Source organism: Heterocephalus glaber, unplaced genomic scaffold, assembly GCF_053883595.1.
Source record: "Heterocephalus glaber isolate CG9 unplaced genomic scaffold, H.glaber_assembly_v1.0 deba00001472, whole genome shotgun sequence".
NCBI lineage: Eukaryota > Metazoa > Chordata > Mammalia > Rodentia > Bathyergidae > Heterocephalus > Heterocephalus glaber.
The window spans coordinates 39,059,574-39,074,384 of NW_028258315.1; the positions used below are offsets into that span (position 1 = coordinate 39,059,574).

General features: G+C 37.5%; 1 protein-coding gene across 5 annotated transcripts in view; it reads right to left on the reverse strand.

Moving 5' to 3' along the window:
- Positions 1-14,811, reverse strand: part of Celf2 (CUGBP Elav-like family member 2) — an 830,356-nt gene that overhangs the window by 642,549 nt on the left and 172,996 nt on the right. The window contains exon 1 of one of the 5 annotated variants that reach the window (XM_087181289.1): positions 8,442-8,458. The exons of the other annotated variants lie outside the window; for them this stretch is intronic. The gene's annotated coding sequence lies outside the window, so the exon portion shown is untranslated. Of the gene's footprint in view, positions 1-8,441; positions 8,459-14,811 lie in introns of those variants that run through there. 5 annotated transcript variants of the gene reach the window in all.

The window sequence follows — 14,811 nt, forward strand, 5'->3', positions numbered from 1 at the left end:
CTCAAGAAGGAGGATCACCATGAGTTGGAGATCAGCCTGGGCTACATATAAAGTTCAAGGCCAGCTCAAAAAACAAACAAATGAACAAAAAAACATCTTATTATATTACTTTATATAATAGTAGAGAAAATATTTCCATAAAATGTCAGTATTAGTTTAAAATGAGGATAATCTCAAGAATTAAAGATGTAGTTAGAGAAATGATGAAGTGATTGACAGTGTAAGATGACACAAACATTTCAATATTTTTAAGGTCCCAAACAAAAAAAGAATGATATGAACAAATGAAAAGAAAAGGCAGCAATGACCCTAGTGGTCCATAAACTATATATTAAGTTTTTATTAAGATTCAATAGGTAAGGCATTATTAGACAGGAAATTTTAAGTAATCATTCTCAATAAAGAACTAGTGACAATAACTCAATATTTTATTGGGCAAATATAGAACTATGCTTACAAATTTCTGCTTAGTTTTACAGTGTAATGTTAAGGTTATAGCCAAAAGTCATAAAAGATATGAATTTTTTTGACTTAACAACTCAGTGTAAACCTGAATGAAATTACAAAGTTAACAATGTCCTGACCTTTCTGGATGAATGAGATCCAAGTGATTACTATTATTTTTGTTATAAAACAAGTTAAAAAAATTGGACAGACATAGAAAGATGCTTGTGTCTCCAACTAAAGTTAATAAAATATTGCAAATACCATTGAAAACCTCCTGGCACTCTCCTTTCTTTCCTGTCTTGTACCCATCATTTATTACCACACTGGTTTGAAGCCTTGACATATAGGTAATAATATTTAGTATATACTTAAACTTTTATAATTGGGATCATACTATATGCATCCTTTTATTTTATGCAGCATTATGTTGTAGAAAGTAGTCCTGTTGATATTGTTTCTCTATTTCATTCTTCCTTTAAAAAGTATCTTGTTAAGATATAATTTAAATGCCATCCAATTCACCTATTAAAGAATACAATTTAATTTTTTTTAAAGTATACAATTTAATTTTTTAGCATAATCTAGGGTTGTGAAACCATCGCTACCACCTGACCTAGGAACGTTTTTATTCATCCCCAGAAGAAATCCTGCACCCATTCGCAGCCCTTCTCCATTGCCTTCCTCTCTGCCATCCCGGAGGCAATCTACTTCTTGTCTGTGTAGATCTGTAGATTCTGGACGTTTCAAATATTTGTTTTGTTGTATCTGGATTCTTTCACTTATCCTAATATTTTCAAAGTGTAGCCATGTCATAGCATGTGTCAGAGCTTCATTCTTTCTTATTGCTGAATAACGTTCTGTCCTATGAATATATGTTATTTTGTTTATCAGTCCACCACTTAATGGACATTTGAGTGTTTTTCACTCTTTGGCTATTGAGAAAAGTGCTTTTAACAACTATGTGTAATTTTTTTGGTGTGTGAACATATATTTTAATTTCTCTTGGATAGGAACCTAGGAGGGAATTGTTGGATCTGATGATAACTATTTTCAACATTTGCAGACAGGTCAGAACTAGTAGCACCATTTTATGTTCTGGTCAGCAATGCCTGAGGATTCTAATTTCTCTACATCCTTGCTGAAATTTGCTATTTTCTGTCTTTTTTGGGGGTAGCCATCCTAGAGTAAGAAATGTCATCTCATTGTTACACTGTCTCACTTTTTAATGCTGCATGATATTTCATTTTATGAAAAAAATTCATTCTGCTCTTGCTGGATACCTAGATTGATCAAATTCTATGTGTATATTTTTACATGGCCCTGTTTATAATACATATTTAGAATTGGAATTTATATGTTGTACAATATGCACATTTTCAGTATTATGAAAAATTATAGTAATTATATTTAGCTAAGAGTTTGAGTAAAATGAGCAGATTTAAGACTGAAAGTAAAATGGAGAGCAAAAGTTTAAATGTGTTTAGTGAAAACAATGTGACTTTTAAGTAAGATTTGGGAGCCTTTGAATACTATTTCTCCATAAGTCAGTTCTTTGAATGTTCACAACGGTTTCAATGGGATCTTTTTGCTTTGTATTGTTTATTTGTTGTTTTTGTTGTTTTCAATTTCATTTGATAGCCTCAAACTAGTGCTTAAATAAAATACTACTAAGCAATAAGGTTGTACTTTGCGTTGTCCATTATGATTCCCTGGATTCAGGAACACTATTTGCAGCACATTAAACAGTGTGAAAGTTTTCTGTTGTTTGTAATGGGATTGGCACTTTTGGAGCTAAGCCCAAGTCTAGCCACATAGAATGAGCTGATTATGGCAGGGTGGATATCTTGTTGGGCTGTCATAGGAATCAATCTAAATGGCTATTTAAAGTCATTGCTTTGTGGAGATTAATGTGGCCATTACGGAGCCAGCAGATTGCCGGCTCTAATCCAGGAGACTCTGAATGCTGCTCTCAAGGCAGTGGAGCATCCTTGAACCCAAATGGGCACAATTGAACATTTTTAATTTATCTCTATTCTATGATGAGTCCTTTTAAAGTGCAAGGGAATATGTGGCCAAGACCTCAATTTTGGGGAGCTCCAGTCAAATCTGAGGTTATGAGCATTTGGTTGCCTCTTCTAGAACCATGAGAAAAATCATCATACCTACAGAATCAACCCAAAATCTGCAATGCAAATCTATTATTACACAGAGTCCATGAATGAGAGTTTAAATCGTTGTCTAAAATAAGCTATGTGATTTCTGGAGCTTTATACCTCTCTGTAACATGTATCTATATATGAAAAATTAAACAACCTTGGAGATGGCCCAACTCATTTTTTCTTTCAGAGAAAACTGTTGATAATGTTAACTTGATTACGTTAATACTGACCCGAGTACACATGCCATCATCTACTTACAACAATTGCCAACCTCCTCAATAGAAAAACAGAACCATGTTTTTATTATGAGACAGTAAAGGCAAGTATATTCAGAAACGTAGCTGCCTTTTATTTACCAGATCATTTCAGAAAACGAAATCTTCACCATTCTTGGCTATGAAGAATCTGTAAATGTGTACAGAGTTATCTACGAGAATCCATATTTCACCAGAGTGAAAATATCAGAGGATAATGGCTTCTTTAGATATAGTACCTCTTTCAAAGAGGAATAGATGGGAAAATCAGTTTCAACTTAGCTGCTGAAAATCCAGGATTGAAACATTTAGCCTTGAGAAGTTACAGTATATCACAAGGAAAGGTGAGGAACACGTAGCATTTCAATTCAGTGGCTCTCAGAGGGAGACATGTGCAGTAATAGGAAAGAGCACAATCTGTAAACCTTGTGTCCTTACCCTTTATTTCAGCCATGGAACCAAATGGAATGCAGCTATCATAATAGTTTCAGGGAGATCAACTATCAAATGGGATTGTTCTAATATTTGGTGATAAATAATCATGGCATTTAAGGATGTCTTCCTCAAGGCTACTGGGTAGCATGGTCAATCATCTTGGATATTAAGAAACAAAATTACAAAACCATAAAATATTTCCAGCAAGCAGCAAGAAGAAATCAAAATATACACCTGACCCATTTAAGCTACAGACCATTGTATCTAGAACTCTATATATCATCACATACAGCAGAGAGGAAATGTATAGTGTAGCACAGTTCAGCATGATGCTATGTATTAGTTGTTGCAATTATTCTCAGCTTTGCCTGATGGGGAAAATGTATTTTTTTTAACACACTCCAACCCTCTTTGGGCAGTTTCAGGATACTAGAAAGCTTGTTCACTCACTTGACCAGATTTGTATGGAAGAGCATTTAGGGCAGGCTAAATGCGGAGCTGAGACCTACATATGACCTAAAATGCATAAAAGAGGATGCCTACTATATTGATCAACTTTTCATTGCTGGAACAAAATGCCCAAGATCCAAACTTTCAAGGAGGAGAGAATCATTTTGTCTCACAATGTTGGGTGTTTCAATCAATGATCATCATGGTGGAGGAAAGCTGCTCACCTCATGTTGGTTAGAAGCAGAAAGAAAGCAAGAGAGTCAGAGCAAGAGATTTAACTTTCAAAGGCACACCCCTAGGGGCCTGCCTCCTCCATCAAACCTCACCTCCTAATAGCACATTCAGCTATTAACTCTTCAATGAATTAATCCACAAATGAGTATAGTGCTCCCATGATCCAATTACTTTCCAAAAGTCTGACCTCTGAAAGCATGAGCCTTTTGGGGGACACTTTAATCAAATCATAATATTTACACTCAAAGACTATAGTCTACTAAAGAAAAATAAGCATATAATAATGACAACAGTTATACATTTTTGCAACTGTAGTAATACGTGTATTCATAACTGTAATAAAGAACATGCAAGGAGACTGCTGAGGATCTCATAGGTTTTTAGACTGGAGGCTGGATGTAGAAGCAGCTACGTGCAGCTGGGCTTCAGGTGGAGTAAATTCACACAGACATCAGGCTCCACTCCATGTGCCAGGACACTGGGTTGTGTCTGTCCATTGCTGCTAGGTGGTAGGATGTAGTTAAACAGTTGGATACCCTTTTATATATCATGAGATCAGTGCAGTTGAAGATCCTTGAAGGGCCAAGATATTTATGCATAAATTCTGGAGTTAAATATATTTGTTATTGAATCTACCTCATTACCTAATTCTATGTCTTAGTGAAGTATATCAAGCTGCAGATCAATATTCTCTACTATAACAGTGAAGTAGTAATAAGTGCCTCACCTCTTAGAGTAGTGAAAAGAATCAATGTAAATGAGAGTGCAGCATTTTCAACTGGTAGAGTAGACTTATGGAATCATTTTGGACTAGGAGTTTTAGTTAATAGTGAAGCAGTTAAAACATTTAAACATTGAAAATGAGCAGGTTAATCATGGCAGATAAAAATTCACATGAAGTTTGAAAATAAGGAGACTTAAAATATTTTGTGCTTATCTGCCTTTTGGGGCTATATTCTCAAGCCCTAGGGATATACATCCATTGTGTCAGGCAAAAAATATTTGAGACATGATATTGATGGAGGATCTGGGTGAAAAGTAGAGCTTTTTCTAAATGGTGGTCTTAATAATCTGTAATCATCACTTGTTGGTAGGTCATCTAACTCCTTACCAAGATAGAGTCACATGGAGTTTGGTAGCTAAGTCTTAGGCTCATATATGCTTGCATTTTCAAATTGTCTTTAATTTGTCAAAAACACAAAAGAACTGAAATCAAGTCTAAAATAGCATTAACATAAGAACAGTGATATTGTGCATATCCACATAGAGTAGGTGGGTGGAGGATTCAAAGACAGGAAACCGCAGGGATCAGATTTTCTTGTGGCAGGTGACACTTCAGCAAAGACCTGAAGGAGTTTTAGGGTTTAGAGTGAAGGAGAAATGGGGCAAGCCGAAATGTGGTTGAAAAAAAGGCAGTACAATGGGAACCAGTGGATGGGCTGTGAGACATATAAGTGAGGCCAGTTAACTTAGGCTCTGGTCATTAAACTGAGAAATTAAGATTGAGTCTAATGAGAAGAGAGTAAGACACGTGGCTGTGATCTTATTTATAAAGCCAGAGCTATCAGATGGCAGGATATGTGATTTATTCTTCAGTTTCTTCATTCCCCTGACCAACAAGGGGACTTGTGGGAAAGTAGAATGGGCAGAGAGAAGTCATTAGCATGGGCAAACCACTTACTCTTCTGGGCTTCATTTTCTCATTCTTAACACAAAATTGTGGAGCTGATGATACTAATGCAAAGCAAAGCTGAAGTATTAGAGAGAGGCTCTTGGCAAACAAAGTGCCATACAAGTTCCACATAATGATACGGTACATGTCGGTGGCACCTGTGTCTAGTCAGACATCCTGGATCAATATTTTATCACAGCTTGTCATAAATATTCCATGAAACAAAACTCAGGAAGTATACTGGATTTGGATAGTTTTTCTAGCCTTGGAAGTCAACGCAACGATTTTCATTTTCAAAGCATTTAATCTATTTCTTAATTATGCATGAAGGTAGCTGCGACTGAGATTATATTTAGCACTATCAAGTGTTGTAGCAGTGGAAAGGGACATGATTAAATAGTGAGAGAACAAGGAAAGGGACTGAGTGACAATGCAAAGAAACAAAACCAAGCAACTGTCATGTGTGTGACACATAATGAACCAATATTGAATGGGGGTGTTATGGATTGGTAGCTGTTAAACATGGCTGTTATTGACATTAGTTTGCTGACTTCCATTTTTTTCTGGGAACTTATGCCGCCTTTGTTTATAAATGACTGGCTCCTGGAGAAATTATGAAGTAAGTGAATTCTGGTTTTGCAGGTTTCCTTTCTGTCTGTACTTGAGACCTTCAGTCTTTGTACACCTTTATACCATAAGTATTAAGAGCATTTATGTAGCCTTAGACGCTCTGTTTCAAAGAGAAAAAGATCAATCAGCACATGCTTTAAAACATGATCGTGACTACCTGTAATAGCTGTTACCTGAGGTTTTATATATTCAAAGGGAATAAAAGGTCATGTTTCCCAGGATCCCAACCCAAGGGATTAAGATTAGTGTTCCTGGAAAGGTCTTAATTCAGTTCTCATCCTCATCAATTCTGAGTAAACTGAGGCACCAGGAAGCTAATGCCTTCACATCAGTCTCAGTGAAAAAGACATAAAACCAAAAATCAGGACACAATTTTCCAGTGCCATGCTTTCATATACTCTTGAACAGGAGTTTCTTTACAGAGAAGTGATTTAGTCAGGGATATCTACTTTGCAGTCAATCATTCCTCCACTCCAGAATAGATTTGAAGAGTGCCTGTTTTCCACCAAGTACCTCGTAGACACAAGAACTATCTGGTGAGCAGGACACTTGCACTCTGGAAGCTGATCACTCGTGACCTAGCACATAGTTTTTAAATCACAAATGTGACAAGTGTTTAAAGGCAAATAATGAGGGGGTGGTCCCTCTTCCAGGGCTGTCACTTGCGAACTGGTGTGAGGGTCATAACTGTAAAGAACTCAACTGGATCCTGCAAAGGAACAGCCCTTCACTCCAAACCCTTACTCATCAAGGGGGTACTCACAGCATTCCACAAGGAGAAATTCAATCCTGCTGGCCACTAGCATCCCATAACCGCCCAACAAGTGAGCTACATGGCACCCTACTGTCTTGAAAGCACCATTGTGCTTTCAGAAGAGGCCAATATGCCCAGGAGATCATTCACAGCCCTGGCAGGATATTTTCATTTTCAGTTTGTTTTCACAGCTGCTGGTAGAGAGGAGCTTCTCTCAGTATATCCGCTAAATTTACTAACCAATGCCCTGATGCACAGTTGTCCCATTTCACATGGCTGTCACCAGGTTTTTCTAAACCATGTGGAAAGTTGAATCCCATGTGACATATTCGAAATCACTGCTGATTTGTTGACATTTTTCTAGTTGTCCAGTTTGAACTCTGAAGCATTCCAAAACTCATCTATCAGAAGAGCTGCCTGGTGTGCATGAGCTGAGGCAGCCGGGGGAACTTTTTGGATGTTGGGAGAGCTAAAGAAGGCTTTTGTCTGGTTTTGAGAACAAACTATTTCAGAAAGGAAACCCCCACACATCCCTCATTCCACAGATTGCTACCTGCTTGTGACCTCCACAAGCAGGTGAATGAGTTACCAAGACTCATCCTGCCTCAGACAATGCCATGGGGCCAGGTGAAGATGACTCTCAGCTGCCTGCCTGGAAGTGACATGGGTTCAGGGCTTCATCCCCTGGAATGTGCCCACTGGGCTCAACTGGGGTGAAAACCAAACCCTAAGGATCCAGTGGACATGGCTGTCTCAAAGCAGAGTCTCTGAAGTACAAAGACATGCTTGCACACACACAAGGCACTTTCCTAATTGAATCTAAAATGTAAGTGCTTTGCTGTTTAAAAGGACCCTGCTATCTTGATAAGAAAAACTAATGAGATGCCCTTTCCAAAGCTGGTCACACAATAGTCCGAGTGACAAGGACCCCTATCAAGAAATAAAGCAGTAGATAAATGAGATTTTTCTAATATCCATTTCACCCATTGCTCACCAGTGCCAGGAAGTACAGATTCTATTTATCATGAGGTGGTAGGGAGGAGACTTTTTTTGTAAAGAAAGTGTCAGTTGCAGCTTCAGATTCCCAGCCATAGGTAAACTTCTTTTGCCACCAGGAGAAAACAAAGGGAAGGTGTGTTGCGGGGGGAGTGAGGGGCCAGATTTCCATACTCTTGTATTTCTATTTCAGGGCTAAAACAATATCCAAGAAGTTATCTTTTTCAAGACAGGGAGAAAGATTATTTCTGACTATGATACTAAATGAGGTTACAATTTATAAGCCATTAAATTGCAACTGTGTCAAAGGCTCAAAATGCAAATGGAGGTTATGAAACTGCCACTTAAGACTGATGCAATTTAGAATTTTCAGAGGGCACATTAAGACATAAAGTAAAAGGAATGCTCACTTGTAAGTCCAGGTGAAGGATGAGTCAGTTTACAGGAAATCCTGCTATTTTCTTCCCTAGAAGAAAAGACTGTGTTGGGAATTGCTATTTAGATATTGTTCCATAAAATCCATGTCTAATAAATAATATCATTAGACAAGAGAACCAGGGAAAAATTTAAAACTCTGAGGTCCAACTTTTCAAAAATGTACCCACAGAAGGTTTTCTTAGTTATCGGCCATCTACAGAGGGCTCAGTCCAGTGGGATGTCGAAATGCAGACATGGCCTCGCCCGGCTCTGTTCAGCATGATGACCAGTGTCCCCTTGTGATGTTCAAAACAGATAAAAGTGTTTTCCATTTCAAGCGAACTTTCTTATCTGCAGAACTCAAAGGGCTGTGCCAGCTCCTATTCTCCCAACAACTGCTGTTTACCAGGGATGCAGATGAGGAATGTCCTTGTTCTCTGAGAAGAGGCTGGCTGAGAGGCAACCCATGTGGAGTGACAGCACCGTGGTCAGATGGCAGGCCAGGCCTGTGGATCTCAGCAAGGGCCCCCGTCACTGGCTTCTGGTGCATTCAGGGAGGGGGAGGCTCCACCTGTATCCCTGCTGTCTATAGTCCCATGGGGAAGGAGAATGCTTTCGAGCCTGCATTAATTTACTTCTGAAACTTTCACTGTTTGTATTGCTATTTTTAGGGTTAAGTATACATTTAAAAAGTATTTCCTCTCCAAAATTTTTACATATTTTTATATTATTAGTCCCCTATGACATTGTAGAGATTGCAAGGAGGGGAGGAGGCTACAGCACAAATCCTATCTTCTTACAGCTTTGCTATTTCAAAAGAACTAAAGAACATGCACAAAGGACTCATTTGCATTTCAATAAACATTTTCTGTGTCTCCTTGTTTCATTTTCCCACTTGCTCCTTGCTAGGAAGACCTTCCTCAGTCTGGCTGTGACATCACTGTTTAATGCAAGCAACCAGGCAGCACTGTTTGTTGGGTAATGTGAATTTTTTTTCCCCATTAAGTTTATCGGTACATTTTCAGTATAAAACACAGTTACATTCATCATTGGGATCTTGTACCTTTACATGAGTATCTTGGTTCTTGTTTTTTTCCCCTTCCCCTGCCCTCCCTTCACCCCCTCCACCCTTCCCTATTTGCAAAGACTTTGTTTCCGTTTTTTTCCTTTTCTCATATTTTTTCTTTTCCCTTTTTTCCTTTCCTCTGCCCCTCCCACTTCCCCTGCACCTTTAGATCTTTTCTTCCTGTTACACAGTATCAATTATACATTTTTAAAATTACAATATCAAGATCTAGGAGGGTAATGTGAATTTTTAACTAACCACTTTGGCTTTGAGCCTTTGCTGAAGAAATCATTCCCAGAGTTGGACAATTCGTAGGACCTGTCTGAAGTCCCTTTTGCTCCCCCACTATAGTGACAAAGTTAATGGGCAATAATTGTAGGTGAGGGAAAAATAATTTGCAGTGGATAATAGAAAAGCAATCCTGAGATGCTTATAAACATCCTTGCCAGGGCTCTACTTCTCTTTCTGTATCTAGCTAACTTCCTGGCTTTCTTTTTTCTTTCCAGGGTGGTTTTAATTGACAGTTCAGTGAGTGAGTAAATGAATTAATCAATCATTTATTGACTATCACCGTCAGGTCATTTCAAGGGACTCAAATTCAGAAATAAAAGTAGTGACCTTCCTTTAAGGGATTTATGATCTAGTTTGGAAACATATTAAAATAAACAGCATGAAAAATGATATATAATAAAATAAAATGTGTCAAGAGAAGAAGGAGGGAGACAGAATATAGCCTGAGGGTTACCCAGTTGAACTTTGAGGCTTATTTTAACTCACTTTTATCTAAAAGTGATTATGGGGTTTTGGGTGAAGAATGTGTGAGAGAAAACTGAGATAATCAATGAGAAATCTGTTTTAAAACCTCTTTAGCACTATACCCATAGGAAGAAGGAAAAGAATACTTCATATATGCTAGATGCTGTGCCAGGCACAGGCAGGTTTTGTGTTGTTTACTTTCTGAGCACAAAATGAGAAAGTATTACATTACTTCCACTTTACAGGTAAAGAAACAGAAACTAACTTGCTTAATGTCACAGTAAGATGTAGTTAGAATGTAAACTTTGGTCTTTATATATATGAAGTCACCATTTTCTCCACTACCACAGTTGTTTTCCAAATAAAAATATGGCTATCGTTAATAATTTCAGATTATGGCAAATTGATTAAATTTTTTTATTAATAACAGTGGTCAGTAAGATATGAAAATGACAGATAAACCACAAGTTCTCAATAGCACAGTTTCTCTTCTTTTCAGATATTTAAAAACTTTCCTTCTTCCTGAAAGGGGATATATTTTACACATGTAATTGACTGGTAACCAGTCAAAATCTCTTTGCTGCTCAGAGCCAAGCAAATAGGACTGGATAGTGGGCTGTAGGGAAGAAAACAAATGAGGCCAATGGACAGTCCACACTCTGCCATAGCCAGGCCACTTCCACCTGCTCTTGTGGATTGTAGAAGAAAATGGAGCAAAGAACTTTTTCATATGTTATGTTGCTTAAATCTTCCCTTCCTTCCTTCCCTCCCTCCCTCTCTCCCTTCTTCTTTCCTTCCTTCCCTCCCTCCTTTCTTTTCTCTCTCTCTCTACCTCTCTTTCTTTGAAGATGATACAAGACTGATAGCAATATACCCTAATTTACGTGTCAAATTTCATTTTAACACCCATCCATCTGTTCAGAACATATTTATTGAGTATCTACTATGGTGGTCTTAGAAATTCAAAGGTAAAAGAAATGATTCCTTTTCTCAAAAAGCTCACAAGATTCAGGGGTAAGACCTCTGGTTAACTGCACACCATGATTGAAAAACACAGCGGTTTCTATGCAGAAGTAGGTGAGAGACAGAAATCTCACCTATGGTGGGTGGAGGGGAAAGGGATAATGAGAGAAAAGGATGTGGGATGTCACAGTTGGCGGTGTCTGGATGCACACATAAGGGATTTGGGTAGAGAGGGAAGCAATGTCTGGAAGATGTCCCAGGCTGAGGAAACAATGGTACAGATAAAGGCAGATGGATGCAAAACTATTTGAAGCCAAGCTTTTATTGAGCAACCACTATTTCATTATTCACAGTGAAATCTCAAGTGCAATTTGTGGTATAATCCAGATTGGAAAATAATTTCTTTAGTCATAATTAATGGCGCCATAAGTCACAAGCTGACAATAATATTAGCTATTAAAATACTCAAGACACTTTGGGTGTTCAATTACTCAGAAAGGATTCCACCGCAGCTACACCACTCACACAACACTCAACAACATTTGTAGTTTGTTTTCTTAAGATCATAAAGTGGTAGTCAGAGTCTTAATTTAAAAGTTCTCTATTTTAAAAGAGCAAAACAGAACAAAATTGAATCTTAGAAGAGGAAATATTAATTAAATGAATGTGTCAGTCCAAAGTCTGGTGGTGATTAAATAAGAAATCTGCACAGTGTAGAGACAGTATGTTGGTGGGTCTGCTGGACTTTCGTCATGGGATTTCTCCTTTGCTAGTCAGGGTAAGGGTGGAAACTTTGACATCAAAGTGACATTTAATTTTGATCCACATAGGAACAACTTTTCATGATTTTGAAGAGAAATTTGCACTTGGAGAAAATATTTGGTCCAGAAAAAGAAAATTTGTTCCATTGTCAGTAGTCTTTGACTTACTCTGAGGCAGATGTCATAATTTAGACACCTGTGGTTAATTACCTGCACTCCTTGTACACTTCTAATAGCAGCTCCTTTAACGAGCACCAACTTCCAGCTCATGCTAACAAACGATGCCCTCTAAAACAGTTTGGATGACATGATGATTAGCCTCACTTAAGTGTTCCTTTCAAATGTTTCTTTTCTGTTGATGTCTCAAATAGAGTCCGGAACTGATCTTATCCATGACAGTTCTGACCCTCCAGTAGACACTGCACTAATCAGTTCACAGTTCTAAGCTCCCGAGAGACACCGCAATATGATCATTCCTGAGTGAGTGGATGGATAAGTAAAAGTGTTCATGCAGAAATTCATTAATGAATGAAATACTTGATGATAAGGTTAACTGTGGGCTTACAACAGAAGATACTTTAGCAGAACTTGGAGCATAAACACTAAAATGATCCATGCATATATCTAAGCCTGGGCTTAGATAAGTAAGAGTGTCAACAGTGCTTATCTGGTGGCATTAACTTCTATGGACAAAGAAAGCAAGGCAGGCGCTGTTTTATTGTTCCAAAAAGATACTGGCAACATTGCTTTACAATGTTTAAAGTTGTTCCACTCTGTCCATATCAGTGCCCTTAATTAAACTTGAATATTTCTGATGAACTGTTCATCAGTTGAACTAAAGGGGAAGCCATATAAAATAACCAGATGATTTTCCTTTTCTTTATTTGTAAAGAAGTACAATTTCAAAACTATCATTGAACTTTGTAAATATGAAGCTTATTTTTGAGGACTCAGAAACCCTACTCAACCCCTATTCAGACAGGTAATTGAATGTTACAAGAAGGAAGCTTCTGACGCCAAGGACCCAAAAGGGACAACAATGCACTATTCTGGATAATTTGAACAGAGCAGAGATTTGCGACAATTCAAATCATTTGACACTTTGAAAGGTGAGTTCAGAATTCTTCAGATGACCACTGGAATCACCAAGGAAGAGTGGTTTCACCATGGTTCTATTTACCGAGCATTCCCTGCTTTAAAGTATTCGAGTGCTGCTATTTTCAGAGTTGTGAAAGCAGGGTGTTCTCTTATATTTTGGGTGATGGCTACCAGGTTTTTTCCTGACTATCTGCCACCAGATCCAGCACTGACGTGAAGTTGCCCTTCCCCAAGTAAAGCACAGTTCCAACACCAAGACTGCAGAGCTTATTCTTTCTGTGGTTATAAGGGAGAGAGTACAGTGTGGGGAAAACTGCCCTGGCTCAGTGTCTAGAATGTGAGAAGCTTGATTTTCTAGTTCTAGTCCTACTACTAAATAAATGTATATATTACACAGCAATAGTTAATAATATATATCATATTATACAATATCATATAAAATACATACACACACACATATAGTCTTTATGCTTGGGATTTGGGACATCAAAGTATGTTACGTAGGGAAGTAGCAAATCCTTACAGAATGCAGACTGAAAATTACTTAGAGATTTTACATCTAGAGCTTTCTCTTAATTACTTATCAGGGTGGATCGCTCATGTAGCATGACTGGGAAAAAGTAGGTCTAGATGGCCCAGAACACTGGGTTCTAATGCAAGCCAAGTACCTGTGAGCTGTGTGACCACCAGAGCTCTCTGAGACCCATTTCTCTCATCTCCACAATTCTCATGATCCGTAAATATTTTCCACCTTGAAAATCTCATGGCTGGTTGACTTTATTTATGTGTTCCATCTGTATACTCTCTAGGAAGAGGTACATTATAAAACTTCTATCCTGAGAGGAAAATAATGCTTTTTTCTGTTTATCCTAATAATTGGATTGCCACTTTTGTTAATATCACATGACTCTCCATTTCCAGAATTTGGTGACCCATCTCTCTTCCTAATCTCTTTTACATATTATCTTCATGTGAAAAGCCTTTGTAGCAGTAGGGATATGTAAATTATAATTACTATGCCCACGATGTTACTGTAAGGACTCTTGAGTAGTGGGGATTTTTATTTTCTCAGAACCCATGGAATGGATTGCTGCTAGTTGGCTTGGATATGACTTCTATGTTTGCACTTGGAGATTGAAGATGCCACATAATATTCTTTTCACTTAAGGTGTTTGATGAAGTAAACATACAATTATTGTGATGTAGCTCACTAATTTCCTCTGAAATGATATATTTTGCTCTAGCATGGGTTATTAACATAACAGAATTATGAATCTAATTTTATTGCTGAACTCAAGGCTACTTTAACAAGTAGAAAGAAAAATGTTAATATATTCAGCAGAAGGTATTTTAAATAAATATCTGTCATATATAGTTAAACTTGTGCTTCCCTGGTGTTAATTATGGCACAATCAGGAGAGAATGGAGAGAAAGGTATTTATTGCAGGTTGAAAAGCCAACTATTAGCTTTACTACAAAGTAAGGCAGCAAAGCAGCAATTATATATTGTTTTGATCATTCAGAAAATTCTTTAAAACAGGTATTTTCTTGTGTATATGTTATTGATCAGAAGGGAAAAATTCAAATAAAAACTTGACTAATTGGCCATTAAATTTTATTTTAGAAGTGTTAAAAGTTCATTCCTTGAGATTCCTTGATATATTTCTTATGTGAAAGGTTTTGCCCAATACTCATATCTTCAGTATATTTATCTCATAT